The sequence below is a fragment of the Gossypium arboreum genome, chromosome 13 (genome assembly GCF_025698485.1).
Source record: "Gossypium arboreum isolate Shixiya-1 chromosome 13, ASM2569848v2, whole genome shotgun sequence".
In the NCBI taxonomy this organism is placed as follows: Eukaryota; Viridiplantae; Streptophyta; class Magnoliopsida; order Malvales; family Malvaceae; genus Gossypium; species Gossypium arboreum.
Window position 1 is genome coordinate 114,460,917 of NC_069082.1, and position 11,079 is coordinate 114,471,995.

The 11,079-nt window shown below is 36.6% G+C and overlaps 1 non-coding gene across 1 annotated transcript; it reads left to right on the forward strand.

The window, feature by feature from the left end:
- Positions 1-201: 201 nt before the first annotated feature.
- On the forward strand, positions 202-308 carry LOC128287399 (small nucleolar RNA R71). The gene has a single exon (XR_008278099.1). It is a non-coding gene; the product is annotated as a small nucleolar RNA R71 (small nucleolar RNA).
- The last annotated feature ends 10,771 nt before the right edge of the window (positions 309-11,079 follow it).

Genomic DNA, 11,079 nt, shown 5'->3' on the forward strand with positions numbered 1-11,079 from the left:
ACGTTATAAACCCCGGCTATTTTCGTTGGCTTTGTCCTCATGACTTGTGACTGATAGTTATTCAGTGACATCTCCTCTATAAACTCATAAGCATCTTTAGGTGTTTTATTATTGATGGTTCTGCTAGCAGCCACGTCAACCAGTTGCCGTGTTGAAGGATTCAGGTTATAATGGAACGTTTGAACCTCTAGCCAAAGCGGTAACCCATGGTGAGGGCATCTTCTCAGTAAGTCCTTGTATCTCTCCCATGCATCGTAAAGGGTTTCTAAGTCCATCTGCACAAACGAAGAGATATCATTACGTAATTTGGTCGTTTTAGCCGGCGGGAAATATTTTAATAGAAATTTTTCGGTAATTTGTTCCCAAGTAGTGATTGACGCTCGTGGTAACGAGTTCAATCACTATTTAGCTTTGTTCCTCAATGAAAAGGGAAACAACCAAAGACGTATGGCATCATTAAAAACGCCATTGATTTTAAATGTATCGTATAGTTCCAAAAAGTTTGCTAAGTGAGCGTTGGGATCTTCATCCTGCAAACCATCAAACTAAACAAACTATTGTATCATTTGAATTGTGTTAGGTTTCAGTTGAAAAGTATTTACAGCTACAGCAGGTCTAACTATGCTTGATTCAGTTCCTGTTAAAGAAGGTTTAGCATAATTATACATAGAGCGTGGAGCAGGATTTTGATTAACAGCAATTACAGGAGGTAGCTGATTGTCTTGGTTTTCAGCCATCTCTTTGGTTGGGGGTTGAGTATCGTCCTCTTGCTCGTTCTCTGTGTATCTTAAGCTTCGCCTTATTTCTCTTTGGTTTCTGCGAACTGTACAATCGATTTCTTCGTCAAAAAGTAGTGGTCCTGACCGATTTCTTCTAATCATAAACTATTAAAACCTGCCAAGAGAAAGAAAAAGTAAATTAATAAATAATAAAAAAATAAAAATTAAATTGCAAGAAAAATAAATGGCTAAAGTAATAAAAATTGAGTGTTCCTAATATCTTAGTTCCCCGGCAATGGCGCCAAAAACTTGATCGCATCATTTCGTGATAGGTTTTAAATATTTATAATTAATCATTCTTAAAACTAACTATTATCGCGATGTAGGCAAGTGTACCTATCGAACAGTAGTGTAGTTTTAGCAATATTGGATTGTCGAACCCAAATGAACTAAAAGTACTAGTAATGATTGTCTTTTTATTATCTAACCTAAGAATAAAGAGGTTTTGTTTTAACTAACTAATTATCTAAACTAAGAACTCACAGAGAATAGAATTGGGGAATTGCTTTTGGGAAAATTGATTGAATTAAGACAATACCTAAGGAAAAATCCACCTAGACTATACTTGTTTTTCTGGCTCCGAATCGGAAGATTTATTCATTTAACTTGTTCTGTAGAGATCCCTAAGTTATGTTATTATCCCTATTCAAGACTAGTAACGTCTAATCCCTAGGTTGAATAATTGAGACCTTTCTCTAATTAACATCCTAGGGTTGCATTAACTCGATCTATGGATCCCCTTATTAGGTTTCACCCTAATCCGGCAAAATCTTGTCACCCTATCTCTAGGTGCGCAATCAACTCCACTTAATTATGACAAACGTACTCTTAGACAGGGTCTATTCCTCCTCTGAATAAGAGCTTATCTTGAATCAGTATCCTGGGATATCAAAACAACAATTAAGAACACAAAATTAAGAAAAATTTAAATATTTATCATACAATTTAGAAAATAATAACAAGATTCATCTTAGGTTTCATTCCCCTTAGGTATTTAAGGGATTTAGTTCATAACTAACTAAGAAAATATCTCAGAATAATAAAGAGTACAAAACATAAAGAAAACTCAAAACTCCTGAAGGGGAAATTGAGGAGAGATCTTTAGTCTTGATGATGAATCTGGCTTCTGAGATGGATCAATCGGCTTCCTTAGAGTAATTCCTTCCTTCCTCCCTGTGTGCCCCCTTTTCTTCCTCCTCTAGGGTGTATTTTTAGGCTTTGGAATGCCTAAGAGCCCTCAAAATTAGCCTTTTCTGAATTGGACACAACTTGGGCTCGATAGGGACACACCCGTGTGTGATTACTTTAGGCCGTACTCGAGCCTGCCAAATTGACACGGTCGTGTGGTCTGCCTGTGTGAGGAGGTCTAGGCCGTGTTAATTTCATACTTTGGCCCATTTTCTTCGTTTTTGGCCCGTTTCTCATTCCTTTCGCTCTCCTATGCTCTCCTAAGTATAAAACATGAAATTAAGGCATTAAAAGCATCGAATTCACCAATTCTAATGGGAAATCATCCATAAATTACGTTAAACATGGGGTAAAAATATGTATAAATTACGGTTTATCAACAGGTTTTCTTGGGCATGATTTTGTTTAGGATTTCGAGGAACAAGCAATTGTGCGAATCCGGTCCCTGAGGATCTGACCTTACTTCACTTATACTATTATTTTTATTATTTTATAGGTATAGGATATTTTTCGTACTCTCAACAACTGCATTAAATTTTGGCACCGTTATCGGGGACTGGTAACGTACTAATCTTATTTCTTTGTTTCTTATGACCAAATCTGCTCCAAGTACTCTTGCATTTTTTTCAGAAATAAAGAAAACTGCAAGAGCCAATCGCAAGGAAACAAAGTTACGGGAAAAATAGTCATGAGAGGTTAGGACTCAAAGCAACCCGCCACCAGAAATCGAAGTCGGCGACGAAGTTGAGTCTAGGGTTAACAAAAACCCTACTCAAACACTTGAAAGTGAAAAAGTAGAAGTTGATTCACCAAATGAATTGTTTAACGCTAGGGTTTCCGAAAACCCGAATCTAGCACATCAACCAATGGCTCAAATGATTCGGCAATTGGCCGAAGCTCCGGCAGAACAACCGACATTGTCTGATTTTGAACTGAATTCAAGTTTAATCTAGCTGCTGCAAACTTTTCGTAGGTTGCAAAACGAAAATCCCCACAAACATCTGAAAGGGTTTCATATGGTTTGTCTTAATATAAAACCTCAAGAGGTAACTGAGGATCAAATCAAATTGCATGCTTTTCCTTTTTCCTTAGCAGATTCTACTAGGGAATGGTTATTTTATTTAACCCCGGATCTATTACAACTTGGGCTAATCTTTCTAGTTTGTTCCTCAACAGGGTTTTTCCAGTATCCCATGCAGCTGCGTTAAGAGCAATCTCTTTACGACTATTGGGAGAGATTTAAGAAGTTGTGTGCAAGTTACCCACAACACAGTATAAAAGAGCAATCTCTTTTCCAATATTTTTATGAAGGCTTGAAACCCATAGAGATGAACACAGTGGACGTCGCCACTAGAAGAGCATTGGTCAACATGACTCCCCAACAAGCAAGTGACTTGATATCCACAATGGCTGTAAATACTCAGCAGTTTTGAGCTAATCTGAACCTCCTAGAAGGGTTAACCAGCTAAGTAATTTAACCTTAGAAAATAAAATTGATAGACATACTAATATTGTGAACTCTCGTGTTACAAAAAAAGCAAAACCAACCTGACTATACGAAATGTGTGCTACACCTGAACATACAACTGATGCATGTCTTAGTTTGTATGATGATATTATGTTTCATTTGAATGCTGTGGGAAATTTCCCTGGGCCACCACAGAGGCGATATGACCCTTACACTAATACCTATAACCTAGGATGGAGGGACCATCCCAACTTAAGTTATGGGGCCAATCCACGGTATAACTAGCCACACCAAAATCAGGTTCCACAAGTGCCACGAGATTCAGGTCATTTTGTAGAAACTTTGGTCAATAAATTAGCAGCTAATATGCTTGATTTTCAACAAAAAACCGAAGCATCTATAAGTGAATTGACCATATCAATTGAGAAAATAATTTCTCAAAGGAAGCTGCCATCATAAACAGAACCAAACCTGAGACAAAATGCGAATGCAGTGACACTGCGAAGTGGAAAGGTACCATAACCAATTCTTGGTAAAAATCTTGGTAATAAATCGCCCAAGAAAATACCAAAAATGATGAATAGGTTCGAGCGAAACCACCTTCAACCTCTATTTCCAGGACGATTAAACCAATGTTGAAAAGGTAAAGAGGACAAGGAGATCTTCGAACATTTAGAAATGTCGAGATCAACATGCCACTATTGGATGCCATCAAGAAACTTTCGCGATAGGACAAGTTCCTTAAAAAGCTCTATACCAACAAGCAAAAATTAACTGGTAATGAAAGGGTAAGTGTAGGTGAGAATGTATCTATAGTGTTACAATGGAAAATACCAGCGAAATGAAAAGATTGGGGCATGTTTGCAATATCATGCAAAATAGGCCATTTAAGAATTAAGAAGGCTATGTGTGATTTACGGGCCTCTATAAATGTAATGCATTTTTCTATTTATGAATCACTTAACGTGGGTTTTTTTACAAAAACAGGGGTTACTATTTAGTTAAAAGATAGGTCTATTGTGTGCCCAGAAGGTATCTTCGATGACATTTTAGTAAAAGTTAACAAACTTATTTTCCCTACAGATTTTTATGTGATAAAAATGGAGGAGGACAACACTCCTGAATTTTCGGACCCCTTGCTGGGCCAACCTTTCCTTAATACCTTCAGCACTAAGATTGACGTTCAAAGTGAAACTCTCATGATGGAATTTGATGGGGAGATCGTGAAGTTTAAAGTTTACAATGCTATTAGCCATCCAAGCGAAATCTTGAACGTAAACCGTGTTGACATAATTGACTCATTAGTAGAAGAGACTTTTAAGTCGATTTATGAAGATAAATTTGAATTTATTTTTTATGATTATGAATCTGTCAATGAATTATTGTCTCCATCAAATACAAAATTTTTTTCCTTTTGTTGTATAGGATCTAGATTTGGAATTGAAATCGCTTCTCGAGCATCTTAAGTATGCATTTTTAGGGAAAGGTAATACCCTACCGATCATAGTTTCAAATAATCTCTCAAAGCTCGAGGAAAAAATTTTGATTCAGGTATTAAAAAATCATAAGGATGTGATTGGCTGGACCATTGCTGACTTAAAAGGGATAAGACCTTTGACATGCACACATAGGATCTATTTGGAGGAAAACACAAAAACCAAAACGATAGGCACAAAGATAGTTGAACTCAAATATGATGGATGTGGTAAAAAAAGAGATAATCAAGCTGCTGGATGCTGACGTAATTTACCCCATTTTTGACAGCAGATAGGTAAGTTCGGTACAATCGTGCCCAAGAAAACGAACGTGACAGTAAAGAAAAATGATGAGGATGACTTGGTACCAACCCGAGTGCAAAATGGGTGGCGTGTCTGTATTGATTACAGGAAGTTGAATTCTTATACTAGAAAAGATCATTTCCCTCTTCCTTTTATAGATCAAATGCTTGAGCGTTTAGCTGGTAAAACTCACTTTTATTGTCTTGATGGATACTTAGGTTTCTTCCAAATCCCAGTTGCACTAGAGAACCAAGAAAAGACCACTTTTACATGTCCATTAGGCACATTTACGTACAGAAGGATGCCATTGAGACTTTGCAATGCACCAGCCACCTTCCAGAGATACATGATAAGTATATTTTTTGAATATGTGGAAAAAATTATCGAAGTTTTATAGATGATTTTGTAGTATATGGAAATTCTTTTATCAATGCCTTAAAAAATTTCACGATAATTTTAAATAGGTGCATATAATTTAATCTTGTCTTAAATTATGAATAGTGTCATTTTATGGTAGACAAAGGTTTGATTCTAGGTCATATAGTTTCAGCTAAGGGAATTGAGGTCGATAAGGTCAAAACTGACATTATAAATTTTTTACCATATCTCTCTACTGTAAGGGAGATACGTTCTTTCCTTGGCCATGTAGGATTTTACAGGCGTTTTATAAAGAAATTCTCAAGAGTAGCTAAACCACTGTGCGAGTTATTGCAGAAAGATAAGAAATTTAAGTTCGGCCTAAAATGCATGGAGGCTTTTGATGCACTCAAGCAGAAGTTGGTTTCTGCTCCTATAGTTTAACCACCAGATTGGAACCACCCATTTGAAATTATGTACGATGCAAGTAACGCAGTCTGGGGCCTGTGTTAGGGTAAAAGATAGACAAAGAGCCTCATGTCATTTTCTATGCCTCAAAAATCCTAGATGCTGCACAGAGCAACTACACCACCACAAAAAACAATTCCTAGTTATTGTATTTGCTTTGGATAAATTTTGATCTTATTTATTAGGATCGAAAGTGATTATTTTTTCTGACCCTGCAACTCTTAGTTACTTGATCGCAAAGAAGAAAGTGAAACCAAGGCTCATTAGATGGATTTTACTGCTCCAAGAGTTTGACATCGAGATTCGAGATAAAAAAGGATGTAAAAACTTGGTAGCCGACCACTTAAGTAGGTTAAAAATACCTGATGATGACATTCCTATAAAGTACAAGTTCCTAATGAAACCCTATTTTGGATCGAGACTCGTTTCCCATGGTATGAAGATATGGTAAATCTCCTAGCCAGAGGTTCATTGCAATTAGGGTTAGCATATTCCGTAAAGGACAAGCTTAGATGAAAAGGTTGATATTACATTTGGGATGATCCATATATGTGGAAACACTGTTCAGATCAGATAATAGGATGATGTGTTCTAGAAACTGAGATGACCTCTATCCTTACTTTTTGTCATACTGAAGCTTGTGGAGGTCACTTTGGCCCTAAAGGGACTGCTCACAAGGTATTAGAGTGTAGACTATATTAGCCCACAATTTTTCGGGACGCATATAATTTCTGTAAGTCTTGCGATAAATGCTAACATACAGGTAACATCACTAAATGAAATCAAATGCACCTATTTCCGATTTATGTTTCTGAAATTTTTTATGTATAGGGCATCGATTTCATGGGCTCATTTATTTCCTCATTTAGAAACATATATAATAGTAGACTATGTTTCTAAGTGGATAGAAGCAAAGCTTACTCGCAATAATAATGCTAAAACTGTTGTGGAGTGTCTAAAACGAACTATTTTTTCTAGGTTTGGTACACCTTGAGCTTTGATCAGTGAACGTGGCACCTACTTTTGAAATAAAGTCACGGGGGCGCCTATGAAAAAATACGGAGTTCACCCTTGTATAGCTACAGCCTACCATCCCTAAACGAACGGCCAAGCAGAAATCTCAAATAGAGAAATCAGGACAATTTTGGAGAACACAGTTGGACCCAACCGGAAGGATTGGAGTCTTCAGCTAAATAACACACTTTGGGCTTATCCGACAGTATATAAGGGACCAATTAGCATGACCCCGTATCGACTTGTTTTTGGCAAAGCTTACCACTTTCCTGTAGAGTTGGAACATAAAGCTTATTAGGCTATTCGACAATGTAACATGAAGTTAGAACCCGCAGAGAAGGCAAGGAGATTAGACATCCAAGAATTGGAGGAAATTTGTAATGATGCCTACGAGAATGCTCGCATTTATTAAAACAAGAGAAAGTTGTTCCACGATAATAAAATATCTCAGAACCATTTTTCGGTCGGATAAAAAGTGTTACTTTACAACTCCGTGTTACAATTATTCCTAGGTAAGCTTCGGTCTCAATGGCAAGGACCTTTTATTGTGACCAAAGTATTCACACATGGTGCGGTTGAAATAGAGAGTGAAGAATCAAGAAAGTGGTTCATAGTCAATGGCCAACGGTTGAAGCCGTTTTATGAGAAATTTCAAGCCCACACGGTTGAAAAAATTCATTTGGAACCACTATAGAACCATTCACGGCGTCGAGCTAACGACGTTAAACAAGCGCTTGTTGGGAGGCAAAACAATTTTTATTTTTATTTTTTATTTTATTTTTATTAATTTTTATTTTATTATTACTTTATTCTGTTTAGATGTTGATAAATTTCTCTCCTTCTATCTAGGTAAACCGAAGCGAAAATAGGGAGGAAAAGGAGGAAAACAAAAAAAAAAATTGCATTAAAACTCGACACCCTCGACAAGCAAATGGCTAATCTTTTTTCCGCTTTGCGCGAACAACAGTAACCACATGGGGAGTTTTTCTGAAATTTGTTTTCTTCCTTACACGTATTTTTTTTATTTTTTTCCACATGGAAGACAATGTATTTTAAATAGGGGGAGGCATTTCTCCTTTTTTCTTTCATTTTATATGTTGTTTTGGCTACTGTTTTGTGCTCGTTGCTGCCCATATTATTATTATTATTATTATTATTATTATTATTATTATTTAAGAATATTCTGCCTCTTTTCATGTCTAAGAATTTGACCACGACTTGCTCACTGTTTGATTTATATGCACGATTCTTGTCTACTGAGTTAGTTATGATTTTGCCTGTTTGATTTCATCTCCACTGTCTTATTTCTTTGAGGTTGAATAATTATAATTGATAGAGTTAACCCTACCTTACTTATAGTATAATTGATTAAGTGTAAATGTAAAGAGAACACTTAATGAAAATTGCATATTGAATTTCTGTTCATAACTGTTAGGTAGTTGCCGAAACTTATTTTTGATACTTGATTATTTTCCCTCGTCCTCCAAATTAAAATTCTGTTTCATTATAGCAAATTGTGACAGCCCTAAAGTGACCCTAGTCGGAAAGCGGTTTCGGGACCACTAAACCGAGTCACCAAATTATTTGAATGTGATATTTATTGTTTAAAATATGTGAATATGAATGCCCGAAAATTTTTAAGCTTCGTTTTAGTTAATTGCATGTGAATGGAGTACATAGGACTTATGTGAGAAAAATTAGAAATGTGCTAGGCAAATGTAAAGTGGCTTAATAATGCATGTTATAGAAATGGTGGGTTTGCATGTCAAATTGCCCAATATTTGAGCTAATGGCCGGCCATGCTATGAGTGGAAAAATGTCACAAACATGTTATGTAGTGATGTATGTTAGGAACAATTAAATAATGAGTATGGGTAATAAAGAAATGGAAAAAGGAAAAGAATGGAGAGATGGTTTCTCCCCCTCCTCATTGCCGTGAGGGCCATAAGCTAGCAAAATGAGACTTTAATAAGTTAAATTTGTTCGAATTAGCTCAAGAGCTTAGAGGACCACAGTTGGATAAGGGAAAGGAGAAAGTGATCGAATAGCTGTTGAAATCGCTCGACCACATCCGAGGTAAGTTTTCGAGTAATGGAACTTAGATTATGATTTGATTAGATCATATTTTAAGCAAATCAAATTTATGCTCTTTGTGTGTGGCTATTGAGCCGAAATTGCAAGTGTGATAAGTGCCTTGTGTTTGAGTTTTGCTAATGAAAATAAAATACGAATGTGTCATGATTTAGTGATAAATGTGCATGGTTATTCGAATGATGTCCGGGCTAAGTCCCGAAGGTTTTGTGCTAAGTGACTATATCCGGACTAAGATCCGAAGGCATTTGTGCGAGTTACTAAATCCGGACTAAGATCCGAAGGCATTTGTGTGAGTTACTAATCCTGGGCTAAGCCCGAAGGCATTGGTGCGAGTTACTAAATCCGGGTTAAGTCCCGAAGGCATTTGTGTGAGTTACTATAACCGGGCTATGTCCCGAAGGCATTTGAACGAGTAGCTATATCTAGTTAAATTTTGAAGGTACGTGATTCAGGAATGAATGATCTTGCTGTAAAATCCCAACAATGAGGTATGTTTCGTATGTGCTTTGAATTAGTTGAGCCCTTACAAATAAGTATTATTTCGGTTGAAAAATGAGCTACTAGGCCTTTAGCTAAGTTGATCTTTGTGTATGAATATAAGGGTTGGTAATGTGAAGTAAGTATGATATTGAGATTTTGTGCATATGAAATTATCTGTTTAGCTACATGAATGCTATACTTTGGTTGTGTCTAAATTCATGACTCAAACTTACTAAGCATTAAATGCTTACTCAGTTTCTTTGGTTTTCTGTTTTTAGATTTTGGTTAAATCATTTATCGGACTCAAGAATTTTGAAGTCCAAGTCGCCCACACTATCAAAGCCCCTTTCGGTATAATTTTGGTTGAACTTTGAAATGGCATGTATAGGACTACCCTTTTTGGTTGTTGGTCACGTACCCCTTTGGTTTGTATAAATTTGGATAGCCATGCGAAAATGGCTTATATACACTTTGGGCATGGTATTATAATCATTTGTATGTTGTTCATTAGGAGGAATGGAAATGTTTGGAAACGATTAGCCATTGGGATGGTTAATCATGATCATATTTTGTGCTATATATGTAAAAGGGCTAGTTGAATCATGGAAACTATGAAATAGGTAAAGCCTACCTTAAAGCAGATCTTGGCAATTGCGATGACGTGGATGTGAAAAATCACTAAAATAGTAGGAATGGAATTAAATAGTGAATAAGTTATGTAAACGAACCTTGACGAGTCTATTTTCATAGGAAAGTAACTAAACGATCATATGAACAGTATGTTAAGAGATATTTAAGTTTTAGTGAGGCAGGGCGAACGGCTTCGAGTCCCTGCACCGACTTTGGAAATTCATTATAAATTGACCAGAGATAATTAGAAGTCATGCCATATACAAATTCCTTTTCGAGTCTAGTTTACAGAGAAACAAACGGCATCGATATTGAAGCCCTGCACAAGGAGATATCCAAGTCGTAATGCGCAAAGGTCGATGTAGTCGATCCACGTAACATGGGGACTTTAACTAATAAAGCTGTACTAATTGGCCCGACCAAAAATTCTAGAAAACAATTTGTAGATGCATATATGAGTCTAGTTTCAGGGAAAAATCACAAACTGATTTTCGAGTGGTGGAGCTCAAGATATGATTTTTAAGGTGACGGTGACACGATTAGCCTACCGTCTGGAAATTTTACAATGAACTGTGCAAGTAAGTGGATTAAGCCGTTAACCCCTCGTGTCCGACTCGCAGCGGTCTCGAGTGCACGGGTGTTCTGATTTATTAGTATCGAGCCACGGTTTAGTCGATTCTAGGACTACCGTAATACGTTTGGGTCTAGCTATACATGCCATTTTGTGATTTTTGATAGTATGATGATTTACGACAATTGAAAATGTGTTTATTTATAGTAATGGATCCCGATCCCGACCGAAGCGATGGTGTTGATCTTGAGA